This window comes from Cygnus atratus, chromosome 27 (genome assembly GCF_013377495.2).
Source record: "Cygnus atratus isolate AKBS03 ecotype Queensland, Australia chromosome 27, CAtr_DNAZoo_HiC_assembly, whole genome shotgun sequence".
Taxonomy (NCBI): domain Eukaryota; kingdom Metazoa; phylum Chordata; class Aves; order Anseriformes; family Anatidae; genus Cygnus; species Cygnus atratus.
The window spans coordinates 1,392,331-1,409,351 of record NC_066388.1 but is presented as its reverse complement, the minus strand read 5'-3'; the positions used below and the strand labels follow the sequence as shown (position 1 = coordinate 1,409,351).

Here is a 17,021-nt window from a genome sequence, read left to right as displayed (position 1 = left end):
TTATCTTGAACTTTGATTTCCTTGCCTGGACACCTGTTATTGTGGCCTCTATTATACTGTCAGACATGAAAGGCCATGTCATGTTGATGATGACTATTGTGGTGTAACTTGTAGTCTGAAGTCTTGAAGTACCTGACATCTGGTCTTCAAATTCAGCTTGAAATGGTGACTGTAGGTCTCATAATGTCACTTTTTGTAATGCTCGCAGCAGTTTTGTTTTTCTGGAGGTTGATGTTTAGTGTTAGCACACAGATGATTGCTTCCAATGTAAGTTATTTTCTATGTTCAGACATTTGTGGGAGTTGGTCTCGATGTTCTTCTGAAATAAGCACAGACACTCAGTTCTGATGACATCCAAGATTCTTTTGTGTGGTTTCTCTTGGAGTGGTATACCGACGTCTATAAACTGTGATCCCAGAAGCATTTCTAGTAGTATTTTCACCATTTGGATTTTGAGACATGTTCCTTTCTCTGCTCATTGTTACAGCACTAGTTGCTATACTACTCCCACTAGTCCTTGACTAGGAAGGCTCATTGTTAAAAAAAAAAAAAAAAAAAGGAGTTCTGATACCACTGTTGTGTGAATCTTTAGGGTTTGCTTCAGTCAGTTCTGGTGCTGAAAGTGAAGGGGTTATTACCAGGAGAGCCCTGAATTAGGCTGACCACTTACTGCACGAACTGCAAGACATCCCTGTAGAAACATTCATCTGTTTGGACTGAACTTCTACCCGGAGCATTGCCTACAGTGTCTTCTTTGTTCTGAGTTATTCTGATATCCAGCCATACAAAGAAGCCCAGCATGGCTTTTGCTTTGGCTGCAGCCCCACTTTGTAGTAGATCAAATCAGGAGGACTGGAACATTGAAAGCGTGGATTTCAGCATGCAATTAAATTATTGCTGTTCATGAGCATCACTCACAGCTAAACTGTGTGCCCAGTGACAGAGAGGCTGATTGTCTGACTCTTTGAATTATATTCAAATAACATTGTCCCGTTTCTCGAGGGACCCATCGGTGCACTTACAAGCTCTTTAGGGCTTTGGCTAGGCTTAATAAAAGACGATGGATTTGAACTGGCATCTTAGGCAGCGAGGCTGGTGTTGTAGATGCCAAATTAAAACTAAACCCTCTCCTGTGTAAGAGGTACATAAAACTCAACTGAGAACGAATATTCTGTGAGGAAATATAAAGAACTAGAGAGTTATTTACTAGGAATAATTTTTTCTGCCTGCATTCATAACACCTTTTAACAGATTCTTCAGGAGGATGAAATCTCCTGAAGTCCCAGGTTTCTTAAAGTGAAAACCTCATTATGGGATTTTATGAGAACATTATTTTAATAGGAAGTGAGGCAGCAGAAGGGAGGGAAGAGAAGAATTGTAGTGATTGGAAAAAGCATCAAAAGATGGTGAAATACTATTGAATTTCCTCCTTTCTCTAAACAAAATCAGTTTGTTCAGACAAAAAAAACCATAGCTTAGTTCAGGCTGGGGAATTTTAAAGGCTGAAACACTACAGTGAAATGGAAGAGTTGTTTCATGGAGAAAATCCAGTTTCCTTATCACAATATGGTTACTTTAGAGTTAGAAGAAAGCATTTTTTTCCGTGACTGGTTTCCATAGTCACATGTCAGCTTCAATCCCACCAAACTATATAGGAATTTTACCATGAGAGTTGTTTTGATACTTTGGTTGTCTGTCTCTCTGCAGGTTACAGCAGCAATGCGGTATTTAAAGAATCTGACTGTTCATTGTCTTGTATCTTCTGTTTTTATCTTTACCAGTGCAAAGTATATGTAAATATCCCTCACTCTCAAATCCTTCCCTCAGAAACCCTTATCAAGTGAGAATGTCTGTATTTTATATCTTATTTTTTTACTTTCTGTGCAGCGGGTTAGGAATTGGAAAATGCAAGCCAAGTGTCCAGCCTGACATCTGAGGTCCTTGTGACACTGGGCAAGTCAGTTATTTTCTTTAAGGATTTCTTCCTCATCTGTACATGAACATATTTTTTCTCTCATCAGTTGTTTGTCTTGTCTGTTTGCAAACTCCTTGAAGATGGATATGGAACCGTATCAGGTGTTCATTTCATTCAGCGTGTGGCATCATGGCATTTGGTCTTACTTGGGGCCTCAAAATAAATGTAATGATATGTTGGTAAGGGATTTCTTAGTACTTTTCTGAGTGAATGGACATGTTCTTTTGCAGAGCTACCCAGCGTAATCAGAGGTATTCCTGTGCCCAGTGGCTCGTTGCTGTCGGCAGGGGGTTCTGACTCCCTTCTGTACATCAGCAGCAGAACAGTGCCCACAAAACTGCTAGTGCACAAAATAATCCAAATGAGATAAAACCACTCTCATCAGCATTTTAAGTTCATTTGTATGACCCTGAAGTGTATGAAGAGGGCTTACGCATTTTGTTCTGTCAGTTCGGGTATGAAGATTAGAACAAGCAGTGCCTTAAGCCATCCTAAATGTTTGCAAAATAAACATCTCTGCGACCTAGGAAACAGAATAGTGCTACAGAATGCTGAACAGGTGCCAGACAGTAATCTGCCGGTTGGTTTGTAACCACGGTTCAAGCAAGAATGAAGCTGCCTTTCTGGAAGGCATTCCAAATATAGTCATCTATAGTTTACTTTCCAGAAATAATATCCCAATTAGAAAAGTGTCTGCGCTGCAGGGAAGTATTCCCATCATGGAGCACTCTACAGAATGTCTCTCTGCAGAGTAATGAAGAAAATACAGGGAAAGAGCTGTAGAAAATGCATAATTTGTAGTAGTTAAAGCTGGAATAGGGCAAGCTGGAGGGCCGTTGCTCAGTGAGTCAGTAAATAAGATTAATTAATAAAATATCGTATGGAAAATTCTGCATCTCAAATGGAGCTACACAATCTCTTGAATGTCTATGCTCTGTTATTAAGCAGTGGAGGAAGGAGCTGGGGAATAGATCTTATTTTGTCCTGTGGCCTATCATTTTGTGTGAGTGCAGGTCAGATCCCATTGGATTTCTAAATAAATCTGGGCTCTTAACAAAGTGGTACAAGGAGCTTTGCTGAATGCTTGGGTGCAATCTCCATAGCAAAATTTATCTGATGCAGCCTTTGGTTTCTTGAAGGATTACTTCATTTAATCATAACTGTTTTTTGGAAACATTTTAATCAGCTGTTAATCCTCATCTCTTCTTTCACATTAGATAATTAAATCAAGATATTTTTTAAAGTGTTCGCTCAAAACCAGTGATCCTGATGAAATTGGGTAAGAGAGTCTGTGAAATGTCATAAGCGGAATCTTTTATTTTGGGAACCGTTCTCTGTGTTTTATTTGACATTACTGTATCACAACAGGCTATTTATGAAATACCTTCTTTCTTTGTGATGCACAATGGGCCAGTTTTGAAACAGCATAGTTGAGGAATCACTTTTTAACACAGACTTTTAAATAACTTTTTAACATAAACAAATAATGCTACCAGATCTATGGAACAAGGGAGAACAGGGAGAGAGTTGCAACCATCTGAATATCCAAGAATATTTTGGCACCTTGAATTAAATTTCATGCTGATGAGCAAAACCAGGGTTCAGTAGCTGGAACTGCTCTTTAAAAGGAAAAAGCCCCAAACCCTTCATATCTGCAGATAGCTAGAAGCACGTGGAGGGTCTAATCGGGATGGTGTAGAAAAGCTATAAGGCTGAATGTGCTGGATGAAGTCATTCAGCAAAGAACATAGGAGGATATGAAGGAGAACTGGGAGGAATACCCGAGCTATGTAACCAGCAACACGGAAACCTGCTTAAGAAGATAGCAGTAGAGCAACATGTCCGAGATGATGATTCTGTGTTGCTGTAGAGGACTGGAAGGTATGCTGGGGGGAGCATGTTATGAGTTCCGTTATATGGATGTGTGTGGTGTTCTCCATATCTTGAGTGAAATGCATTCTTGGCTATAGTCTGGAGGAATGGAAAATAGCAGTTTTCCGATAGTCCATTTTCACCCGTTACTGTTTTAGCTCTATGTTCTTATTTATGTTCATAAAGACAAATAATAAATCTAATAGCATTCTTAGCAGTATTAGATCACCCCAACAGCTTTTAAGTAGATTTTTGATAAATGGAGACGCTTGTCAAAAATAGCAATAAACAAATTATGCAAACAGAATTAAATATGCATTGAAACCCCACAGACATATCTGAAGAATCTTGTTAGATATAATTGTTTTTATGTTCCACTTTTTCTTCCCTCAGGTTTTGTTACTGTAGATAATACCAATAAAATCATATTTGCTGTATGATTAATCTGCCTTATGGCTTCTGCAGTCACCCAAACCGGTTCATGGTATTTGCTCTGATCACAGTTAAGATATTTCAGGTGAAGACCATGGACCTGTGGACAAGTATACGTGATGGACAGTGCTGAGAAATGAAAATTGTCTTTTGGGTTTTTGCGCATCCTTAAACTTCAGGTGACATTGGCATGTGATGCACAACTCAGCCTTGGATCAGATGCTGTAACATCATAGGGTGTTAAAGGCTACTAAGCTCTGATACCTTGTTCTGTATTCAGTGAGCTAAGCCAGTAAATAGCAAGAAAATGTAGTCCATGAAATGTCTGAGGCACTGTTAGCAATGGAAAAAGGCTTTTACATCATTTTGGTACTTTTTAATTTCTTCCCTTTTAACTATGTGGTCCCGGGCTATTTACTCATCTGTAGCAACACGAAGGATCACAGTCTGAATCCCTTTTCAGTGATTTGAGACAGTAACCGGCCTACTACTTCTCAATTATTTACATCTACTGTTTCTGAAGAGAACTTTGTGATATAAGCAGGAGTTAAGTTTTAATTAATCTTGAATCTTGCCTATATTTCTGTACACCAAGTCACTCTTGTGCTAGCATTAATGCACATTTATTGATTGTAGCAGCCAGCAATATCCAGGGTTTAAATCTGTAAATGAAACAGTTCTGTATTACGAGAGAGGAGGAGGTGCGTAAGTAAAACAAAGTAATGAATTAAGCAGTACAAAAACCAACAACTGTTTCCGGCATTAATGTGCAATGTAGGAGACTCCCAGAGCATATCAAGCGAAGCTCTTCAGGGAAATTCTACCAAGTCTCGACTCCTTGGATATCAGAGAGATTATTTTGTGTAAGCCATCTGAAAGGTATTGTAGTACAATTAGTTGTTCAGAGTTGTAGGAAGCTGCTTGCCAATTCTTCATGGATTTCATTTGTAATTTGCTTCAGGAGTGTGGAAGCTGCTTCAAAACCTGTTTAGAGACAATTCTGCAGAGGTAAGACTATAAATATCCACGTAAGGTTAAGCAGCATTTGCATGGTTGAGCTATTAGAGCAACTGCTGTTTGCCTAAAATGCAAACAAAATTGAATCCTATTCCACTGTGGTCATTTGAAGACCACTCACTTTCTATAGTCTTTAAGTAGGGAACTATCATGGTCTGAACGGACATTTAGTTTGTCGCTACTCAGCAGTTCAGCTATTAATAGATTTATCTAATTACATTCTTCACAAGGTGCACTGAGAAAAGTTACTTATTAAAATTCTACATCCTTCCTTTTTAAATGTATGACTTATTAAAATTGTAATCATTCAATGGGAAACGAAGCATTGGGAATTATATTTACTTATACAGAGATCTACAGCCTTCTGAAGTCAGTGGAAATTTTTCTGTTCATCTCAATGACTTTTGCATCAGAGCTGTAAGTTGCAAGTAGAGGCAGTTTCAACCCCTCTTAATTGTTTTCATGTACAAGATGGTATCTAATGGTTATGAGTACTTGCCTTTTCTATTCAGCATGAGATATGCTACACAACAGCTTTGGCAAAAGAATATGGGACAATCCTGCAGTTATTACAAAAAGGCTATAGTCAGTATTTTTAAAGATGCAAAATGAATTTTGGAATACAGATAGTATTGTAAGTTAATGTATTTGTATTCATAACTCTTCCAGGTTTTAATATCTTCTGTAAAACACTATCCCAAAGGGAAACTGTGGAGTACATAGGCTATTGGGGTTGTTTTTGACTTTCGAAACTCTTTATGATTTAAATTCTAATTTTGCGAAAGTTCATTCTTATTATTTTCAGAGCAAATTGAAATGATTGGCCAGTCCCCACATCCTCCATTCAATTTCCTTCAGGCACTGCGTCCCGGACAAGGAGGCGCTGTGCTGGATAGAATTGTGGCATGGTCTTAGTTGATAATGACAAATAATTAATCTCCTTGCTTGGATGATAAAAAAATGAGACATTATTGCACAGGTTTTAGATATATGAAATCCTTGTTCTGCTGGAGACAGCTGGACCTCTGCCTCAGAATCCTTAGTTTGTGAGGAAATAGCAAAAGTGGTGGAATTAATTGACTTTGTATTTCCATTGCTCTTCAGGTATGATTAGAAGCTCAGTTCCATTTCTTCTTCTTAGCCACAGACAATTTTGAAAATCATGGCCATTGTGTCTATTTCTGAAGCATAAGATCGTATCCTGATTCTGTCACATTTATACCTCGCTATTTTTTATCCATTTCTCGTATGTAGTGATATTTTTAACTGAGATGCTGAGTTATGCAATAATATATGTAAAATCTCCTTGGTGATATTTTGCAAAGGGGAAAAAATAAAGCTGTCAGGGAACTGATCTTGAAAAATACAAGCTTTATTCTAGCTGCCTTACTTCATATTATGTCCAAGTGCAAATCTTTTGTTACAAGAGAAGAAGACTTTTCTCTAGTTTTATTCACAAACCCCAAATAGAGTCTATTGTTTTGTCCTGTGGTGTAGAGCATTACAAACATTATGATAGTGGGGTGGCCTTGCATCAGCCAGAAGGATTGGCAGATCTGGTAGTACATAGGAATTTTAAGATAAATTTTACCTGTGGGAAATCTCCAGGTTTTTATTACATTTCTGGAGTAATTGTCCTCCCCTTTTGCTCATTTCTAGAGGGAAAGATAACACCTCTCTTCCATTAATGAGCCTTCTTTTATCTAAATTATTTAAATACAAGGCAATGTCCCTGCTCGTTCTCCTGCAATATAGGCAGCCCTATACCGAAATACTAAGGACACTTCTAAATGAGATTTAATAATATAGTAGGACATTTAGCATATATTAATTAAATATCAGCAGATGGTAAGGAGAGCCCTCGCTGAGAGTGAATAACTACAGAGAGAAATATAACTGCCATGTAATTAAACCAAACCTGCTGAAACAATGAAGGTGCAATTACTTTTTTATTAACACATTACACTTGCGTGCAATGCTGAGGAATTTAATTAGTACCGAACTTCAATTACATTCAACTCCGGAGATGGTTCAGGTAACAAAGTTCTGAATCTGAAGACTTGCAAAGTGTGAGGGTGTTTGGGTCCATGGTACCTCACCATCTGAATTGTGTGGTAGTTGTACTCTTGTCAGTCCAATGAGCGTCAGCATAGAAAAGAGGATTTGTAAAGCCCTGCTTTTCCATCTTCCCTTTCTGCTTTCTCCTAAACCATGCCCACTGACATCCTCCACCGAAAACCTCTTAGTCTAGCCCTGTCTGGTCACAATTCGATCTGAGCTTAGTTGGGCTGTGTAACACTGGAGTCTGAGGTTGCTGACCTACTGCTTCTGGAGCCTGTAACTGGTGGTAAGTCTGGGACGGGCGATGATTCCTAGAAGCCACTGCTGTTAGAAAGTTCTACGATGCGGAGAGCTCTGGTGTAGATAAGACTTAGGCAGTTCGAGACAACTATCATGAGCCAACATGAACATTGGTGTAAAATTTACAAACTCTAAGTCATTTGAATTCAGAGAAAATCTGGTAGGATTTCCAAATACCAGATATGGGATGTTTACCTCAAGAATTCCTTTGAATAATTTTCTCTTAGTTGACCACGTTAACAAATAGTTCAAAAATTCCAGCTGTTGTAGACCTTCTTCTCTGTACAGTCTCAGCTACTTGAAGAAATTCATATAACATCTTTCTGTTGGTCAGTAATTATCAAAGTGTTTACACATGTGCTTCATTGTATGCCTTAATTTCATCACATGCTTAAACTTTGTCTGGAATAAGCATGTTTGAGTTCTTCAAAATTTAAGGTGCTGGCTGTGCAAAGGGAAGGCTTGCTGGATGCCCCTTCCATCACAGTAGTGCACTGGGGCAGCCTATTCACTTGCTCGGGGCCTTGAGTGTGGTTTAGGTGATGGTGTTTGGGGGACTTGCTGGAAATTACAGATTAAACTTCAGTTTTTCATACAAGGCATACAGGAGGACAATGCACCTTTTCCGGCTTTATTTTGAAGACTGAGCTGCATGTTAAGTGGTGTTAAATTCTTACTCTAGACCTCTGCATGCAGCTGAATTGTACTCTTATTTAACAGGTGTTTTTCTAGCTAGTCTTCTGTAATTGTTCAGTGAAACCTTTGTCCCTCTTACCTAAGATTCATTCAGCATGTTTACAAACTCATCAAATGAAGTATTAATATCATTGCGACTCCTTTTCTTTAGCTCATCTTTCCTCTGAAAAGCCCTGGTGGAAACACTTAATCACATTTTCCAAAGGAAGATAGCAGCATGGCTGTTGCTGCTCTTCTGTATTTGTATCACAGGTGTGAAATTGAATGCCTGTGAGTTCTGCACCACAAGCATCGAAGTCCTTTTATCCAGATGAGTGCACAAGGTTATATGACAAACCTCTGTGCTGAGGACCAGCCAGCTTGGAACTAGAGTGTGACAGGGACTGAAACATCACAACTCCAGCTAACTATTCGGGAGTATTCAGAACAACTGGATAATGAAATCTGCTGGTAGTCTTCTATGTAAGGAGTTAAAAATTACCACTACATTTCCTATTTCACCCAGGGAGATAGTTCTACAGCAGAGAATAATACTTTCCTCTTCCTTTTCTCTTTTCTCTTGGTTAAAACACTAAATTCTGAGAAGGTAAATCCTGAAAATAGCCTTCTGGCCTATGAATTCAGTGGTCCAAAGCTATCAATAGCTGGGGTAGCATCATTTATTTCCGGAAAGACCAGAGGTACATTTTATGGGTTTGAATTCAGCTCCTGTACATTGCAGAGTATTAACTGCAATGCTCTAACGTTTTGCTCTTCTCAACATCACATAAACCTCAGACCACTAACGTGCACGGACCCTTTGATCAGTGGATTAAAATAAAATTATCCACATAGCATTCAAAAGGAATGATACCTGGACTTGCACATCGTGCCCTAGCTGTACCTTTTTACCACACTGATTCTCTCCATCCTCTTCAACAATTTCCTGACATACTTCACTGTTTTGAAGGCTCTCATTTCAGACTCGAATGGAAGAGCCAGACTATTACTGAGAAACCATGTGCTATAAAGAGAAATAGCAGAATGAAACAGAACAATGATTTGTGTGCCCCTTTGCTTCATCTTTGACAGCAGACAATGCTGGATGCTTCATAAAGAAGTCATAATAATTTCATTGTCTTCAGCCAATCTGAAGCATACAGGTAAACCACTTGGCACTGCACAAGTGACTTCTCTTCCTGACTGCTGCTGACAATGAAGAAACAAGAGCATACTGGAAGCATTTGATAGTTACACAGAATTGTCTTTTAACTTTGCGCTTTCTAAACTAAATTCCCTTAAGTTTAATGCATTCTTTTTTTTTTTTAATGATAATTGTAAAATTCCACTGTATCACATGAAATAATAAGTAGCATTGGGAACAGAACCCTGGCATCCTGTTCTCAGGAGGAGGGCAAACACCTTGCTGATCTTGGTAGGGGAAACAGACCCTGTCTGATGAATCTTTTTGGAGAACAGTAACACCAAGGTTTTCAGCAGTACTCATAATTAATTTGTCCTTTTTTAAACTAGCTTACAACAGACTAGAAAAACTTGTACAGAAATATAACACACTGGCATAAAAATAGGTGTAAGACAAGTATAATCTAGTAAAGGGACAGCAATGTGAATTCCGTTTTAAAACATGGGTACTGTGACTACTGTGCTGTGCAGTGGTTCTGTGCATCTCTATTAATGTGGACAGGACTCAAACCTGACAGATACTGACAGCAGCATATTGTGGTGTGAAGATCAAGTAAATGCACTAGACATAGTGTTGAAACGTCTTTGTCAACTCATCATTGTTAGGTGCAGACCAAAGCAAATATTTTTTTTTTCAGTCTAATTGTTTGGATATCACATTAATTGCTCTATTTAATAAGCTATTATTAATGAATACTGGGAGAAATGCTAACATATTTATTAGGTACATATAGCACAGGAAACAAATCTTATTTTTAATACACAAATAGGTTGCACCTTATCTCTTGTTTCACAGGGGATTTGTTTAACCAAGACTGGCTGATATTAGCAGTCTCTTAAATTGAAAAATTGCAATTCATTCTCCCACAACTTTGATACAAGTCTTATCAGCACAAGGAAGTGACAAAAACATATCTCTTCTCCAAGACTCTGTAAGGATCAGCTGAGCAGCAAAAGAGACTTCATTTTGTAGCTCAGAAATGAAAATAATAGGTGAAAAGCTTTGTCCTTTACTGAAAGCAAGGTTTCAGACGCAGTGGTTGATGTGATATTCAGGTTTGCCCCTACTCATCAGCATGGCTGCATCATCTTTTTGCTGCTGCTCTGACTTGAACTAGTGCAGTGGTTCTCAAACTATGAAAGGTGTGGGGAAAAAAGGGAATGCAGAAGAATAGCTAACTAGATGGTTACTAGATGGTATACTCCACTGTATATTGTTAATAATTAATTACTTCAGCTTAGGTCTGGATCCAAGCTTCATTGTCTTCAGATGCGCGTTGACTCTTGGTGGCGGTGTTATAATTTGTGATGCAGTTTTAAGAGCTTATTTACTCAACAACTGATGGCAAATAATCTTCAAAAATCTTCAGAAAAGCAGGGCTCAGAATATGTGAGCCAACATTTAAGATCTGGCCATCTACAATATTTTTTCATCACATTTCAGTTTAAACTTCATTCCAGCTAAAATGTGTAGCACTGCATTCCGTATCTTTTAAAAGAAAATAGGAAGGCCCATGTCTTAGTTATCTAAGATGGGCTCTGAATGTATCAAGGGAAATGCATGTGAGGTCTTTTTCCCTCCTATAGCTCCTCAGCTGCACAGAGACTTGAGTGGAGTTATTCGCACAGAATGGAATTGCTTCAGTTCATTCAAATTGGGATCACTTCTCCTCTCCTTTAAGGGAAGAGAACAGATAACTCCATTAAAGTGACATTGTATTAATGGTGGATCATGTCAGCTAATAAATAGTCAATGCTTTACATTGCCACATTAGTTTTTTTCTTTCTGTTTAAATAGCAGCACAATTTGACTCGTGTGTGTTAAATCTTCTCTAGTAGATGCTCTGAGCAATGAATTAAGTGTGAAAATCAGAGTAGCATTCTGGAGAGGAAAGGAAATTGTCAAACTCATTTCTGACAAGTGCCTGGATGAGGATCATGACAGTTTGCATGTAAAAGCTGTGCTGGATAGCAAGCTGCATGGGCCATCAGATTCGAGGACCAAAATGGAAATGAACTTGTAATTTTTGCAAAACACTTTTCAGTATGATAAGTATTATTTTTACCCTAATTACTACCATCTTTGTTATTTTATAACCAACATGAAGAAGCACATTTCCTTTTAGTTTTATTACTCTAAAAGGTATTTAGTTTTTCTTTCTATCATGCAAAATTCAGGTTTTACAACTATAAAATTCCAAAATGTTTTACAAGTGGCCCCGATCCGGCAAAGACCTACCCATCTGTTTAGTTGAATGATAATAAGCATTTATATTCCAATAGTGCCCTTTACCTTGCTTGGGCTGTACACAGAACCATCTGCTTCAGATTGACTGTCTTTCAGACTGAGCTCTCCAAAAGCCCTGACCTTGTAATCTCATCTACGCCTTTGACCTTGCAGAGCTTCTCTGAATGAAGGATTAGGGTCTGCCACACACAAGGCAGCTTGTGAAAGCAGGGTTTAACATCGCAGATTTGTAATTGGAGTCAATGAAGTTTTTCGTGAATATGATTTGAATTTCTGATTTGTTTTTCAGTAAGACAAAGCAAGAAATGGAATGCACGTTCATCCGCTCCATGTGTCGTCTTGTCTGAAAGCCTCTTGGTCAACTAAAGCAGTAAGGTAAATATACTTCTGGCTGTTAGATTGGGCTGTTTATTCCACACACTGATTTTTCTCTCTTTCCAAAGAGTAAATGCATTTTATTTTTCATTATATAAGGCTAGCAAAACAAGTAAAGCTATAACTACAAAAGGGAGTACTTCCAACAAGCACACAAGCAAGAAGATTGCCTACTGAGGCATGTGTTTGATGGTAAATGAATTGTATTTGTGAATTGCCTCCTATTTACTGTAAGGCTTTCAACAGTAATCTTTCTTGAGCTAAATTACATTATCACAATAAAGTTAAAAGGAACATGATTTCTTCAGGCAAACCTGCTTAGTCATTAAGCACCCCAGTTGCTTTGAAGTGTTCCTGCAGCCCTAACTAATAGAAGATAACTTTCAGACTTACCAACGTGTGGCCCTGCCTTTCACAGAAACATTATCGATGAAGTGTGAAGCATGCAGAGCACACATGTGGAATAACAGTGCAATAAGCCTGCTCGGTCTTTCCAGTTTGAGACTGGCTCTTCTGTATCTTGATGCCTCTTCACTCTAGCACCATGAAGAACTAGCTTACTTGAAGGATTTAAAATCAGTTCCTTATCCCCTGTATCCCTGTCTTACATTCCTTTTCTTAGCCCAATATTCTTGTCAGAGCAGAGAGATGGAGAATTTTGGCTGTTTCTCAAATTTGGTAACTGCAGTTCTCAGAAGAGTCATTTAAATCTTTTATCAGTGGGCCCTGATTTCTTCTTTGATGTTAGAATCTACAAGAATAAGGGACATAAAACTCTTCCAACCTATTATATCTTGAGGTCAAACAGTGCACCTTCGGAGGTGCCTCCCAAAGTAGAGGCCTCTGGTAGATACAGACTATGACTCTAGTCTGTCAGGTGATGCTTTTAAAACTGTAGCAGGCCCTTTGACTCTGCAGCTATGAGACGCAGAAAACTAGGGACAAATATTTAACAGCAATCTCTTGTATTGATCTGGTTGTAGTCATGCTTTAAGTTAACAACAAATTCTCTTAATTGTGTTTTTGGTTTATTTTCTGTGATAAATTATTTTCTCATACTTTATAGCTCCTTAAACGTTTTTTCTGTAGCACTGTTTGCAAACTCATAGGATGTGATGCCTGAAAAGTTAGACAATGGAAGAGATATTATAAACTATAATTGCATGTAATTGCTGCTTTGTAAGTATTCATGGAGGAAAGAAAAGGCTTCCTTATTCTTTCAAATGTGAGTTTCAGCGTATAAATGTTTGTAAATCTGTCTTCTTTTCTATTTTTTTTTGTTTGGTTTGTTTGCCCTAATCGTGCGCTGAGAATGTTTGCAGGCTGTTCTGCATGTGATACCCAGGGTGTGCAACAGTCAGAAAGTGCTCAGAATCACTCTCATGGTAATACTATGTCTTTCTGACTTTTGGTGAAACTTTAGGAGAACTTAAAACATTTCATCCTGCAAAGCAGTTGGTTGCTTTCATGCTTTTTAAAACTTAGTTTATATTTTTGCAGTTTTTTGTTGTTGCACAGACAGAAGTTGCCTTTGATTCAATTCTGCCCTTAGAAACGCTGAGGAACATGGCACAGTTATTTGTTCCCATCCAAAATTTGGCAAGTGTTCTAAATTAAGGGAAAACCATATTGTCTGCCTTTGCTATTGGGTTTTTCAGGGTAGAAACAATAATCAATTAGGTTCTCAGTCCTTCACAACAGGTGAAAGAGAGAATGCCTGAAAGCGAATGGAGTGCATCTGTAGTGGTTTGCATTTAACGCTGCTACATCCTGTGTTGTCCCTTAAAACAATCAGTATATTAAATGCTACCTCTTTGAGACAGGGACACTATTATTTTGCAGTGGTGCAGAAGACATGAAGAAAGGAAAATGCATTCTAAATATTTCAGGCTGCTATTTCAAGCGGTCCTGGGTGGCAGAGGCCTGCCTTGCTATGGTCAAAACAAGTTACAGAAGGAATAGTTGGCATAATAAAGAAAAAATAGCTGGCAAAGTGTGGCAAATAAGCCCCATTTCTGATAATCATAAGATGTTAGAAAGCTTTCTAATGCCTTTGCCCTTTTATGTGTTCCTAGCATGTTTCTCTGCTCCACGTAATTAGTGCCTGTCTTCTGCTGGGAAAACAGAAAGCTCAGAAGGGAGGGGCAAACCCTTGAGATAATGTTTAAGCAATAAGTTCCCAGTGTTTTATTGAGAATCCAGCAGTTCTGTTACGTAATTTCCCCAAGCAACCGGGATTTAGTCAGTGTTCCTAGTTGTAATTAAATGGTAAATCCTGGCATGGACAGCATCCAACACAGAGTAAGTCAGTTGTGATGAAGCACAGCAGGACATGAGATTTTTTATGCAGGAAAACAATCCAGCTTGGGAGGCTGAGCCCTCCTGGCAGAAGCCAGACAACAGGCAGACATCTCGGTGTAGTAACACAGGAGCTGTTTGGCAAGCAGAGAGCTTCAGCCATTTTCTACATGTATGCAATTTTCTGTGAAACATATTTATAAGAGGGCTTCATGTTTCATCGTCGGCGTGAATTATTTACAGAGCGCTTTATCGTTGTTGCTACTGCAAGGAGAAGCCACGCTAAGAGGCTGTCGATTAGTGAAGATGCATTACGATGTAATTGTTGCATTACAGATTTCCCTATACCATTAAAAAACACTTCATATCAGTCAGTCAGCCTTTATAGAATACTTTTAATAGAAGTGTGTATTACGAGAAGCCTATATGCATTTTAGCCTTTCAGCTGTGTTTCACACATCTAGAAATCACATAAATAGTCTAAAGAGGGAAGACTTTAGAGGAAAGCTAAGAAAAGAAGGCAGGGTAACAGTCTGTTCAGTGCTCAAAACAAAACAGAAAGTGAATAGATAAAGACACAAATGTATTACTCTGCAATGCCATCTTGCACTGTTTTACGTAGCTGTTTTTCAATTATCATGCAGCTTCCAGTGTTGAAAATAAGCACAAGGCAGTAACATGAGAACATATGGCCCTTACCAACAGCATGATGTTCACTGATATGTTCCATGGGCTAACACAGAGCACTTGGCAATGGATTTTAGTGGATCCAGGATTTGACCTAGACATTTCATTTCATTTTATTTTATTTTATTTTATTTTATGCATTTTTTGTATTTTTTGCATTTTTTGTATTTTTTGCATTTTTTGCATTTTTGTACTTGAGAAATGAAATCTGATCTATTGGTTGGTTTTATTTTGTTTAGTAGTTGTACTGAATTTCTATGAATTTACAAGTATGAACAACGTTGTCACTATGAACCTTTCAGGAGAGTGCATGCTCTCTGAAAAATGTTCTGCTCGGTTCAGTAATGTTTCTGTGACTCTCTTAAAGCTTACATTGCTTTCTGAAAGACAATCACTTCGTGTTTGAGTTTACCAGCCTGGGCCCAAGCCGGCACTGCAGCTCAGCGGCGGGTATCGTCACGTCCTCTGCACAGCAGCAGGTTCAGCTGACATCAGGAGTGCATTGCCAGGTCTGAGGCTTTGAATCCACATTACTCTAAACTAAAGCCGACCCCATGAAGAATGATCTCTTACTGACTCTACAGCAGAGACTCCTGACTAGAATGTCCTTATTATGGCCAGAGTCTCTTTAATCATTAGCGAAAGCATGCTAGTTCATCAAACATTCAAAGCAATCAGGAGGGTAAATCATACAGAACAAACACCAGTAGCTAATGTGTATGCAATATAATACAGCAGAGGAAGTATCTCTTGTGGGCAGAGAGTGGCAGGACTAGTAATTTTGTGAATTGTATCATTAATAAAATATATTTTATTCTATTTGATGCTGACTTTGGAAGGTTCCTGTATGATTCTTACATTTTTAAGCATCAGAATTTTTTATTTCTAAAGGCTTTACCAGAGGCTAAATTGAGATCTAATACAAAATTCAAAGAGGTTCTGCTGAAATGCCATTAAAATTTTAACTTTATGTTCTTTCGGGGGTTTAAAAGTTATAGAGGCAAAGCTGTACAAGCCAAAAGGAATTTAAGTATAAGATTTCTGTGTTCTGTAATAGGTGGAATGTCTGACCTGACACAGATTCTTTGTTGGGTTATATATTCTGAATATTTGGGTTTTCTCCTAGTAAATGCTTGTGTTCACTAGGGGATTTTCAGTACTTGATCTTTTTGAATGTTTTTCGCTGTAATTTTTCAAGTCTTTCTGTACTGATACATTAAAATCAGACAGAAATTTCTAAATCAGCGATATGATGAGGTTGCTCTTCAGAACTTGCCTCCGCACTCATGCCTGTGATGTGCTCCCATCTGAAGGAAGCCAGGAAGGTGGTTGGCCTTGACTACTTCTATCCAGGCCCCGTTGCTTTATTGCTGTATTGCTCACAGTCAGCTTGCAGCAGCCGTGTATTGGTCTCTGACCATAGTTCCTGTCTCGATTGCGGGACCGAGGAGCGCCGCTTGGTTGGCCTGACCCGTACCCAGCCGGTAGGTAGACAGAGAAAATACAAACCTGCCTCTGCACCGTGCTCCAGCGGGGAGGGATTCTGGCTGGTGGGACTGTAACAAAGCAGGAGCATCCTCTGACCATGTCCCCATCACGACGGTGTAATTGCCAGGAAGGGATTCATTTGACAGAAGCTAATAAATAACAGGTGGAAATGTGCTAAGCAACGTTCCTGCTTTCTGTGAAGGATTTAGCTTTTGTTAAATATAACTATTAATGATATATAAGAAACAAATCCTTGGTCCATCACCCGTTCCATACAATATGTAAATGTCTTCATAGGTCTATTGCATGTTATCTCCTGTGATGGTTTTAATTTATAATCCAAAGTTATAAAACCCTGGGAAAAAAATGTCTTTTTGCAGGCCGTTAAGC

The 17,021-nt window shown here is 38.5% G+C and overlaps 1 protein-coding gene across 1 annotated transcript in view; it reads left to right on the top strand.

Annotated features, from left to right (window-relative positions):
* The window catches only part of UNC5D (unc-5 netrin receptor D), a 296,261-nt gene that overhangs the window by 117,633 nt on the left and 161,607 nt on the right, over nt 1-17,021 (top strand). Inside the window, exon 9 of the mRNA XM_035562690.2 lies at nt 12,073-12,158. The gene's annotated coding sequence lies outside the window, so the exon portion shown is untranslated. The remainder of the gene's footprint in view (nt 1-12,072; nt 12,159-17,021) is intronic.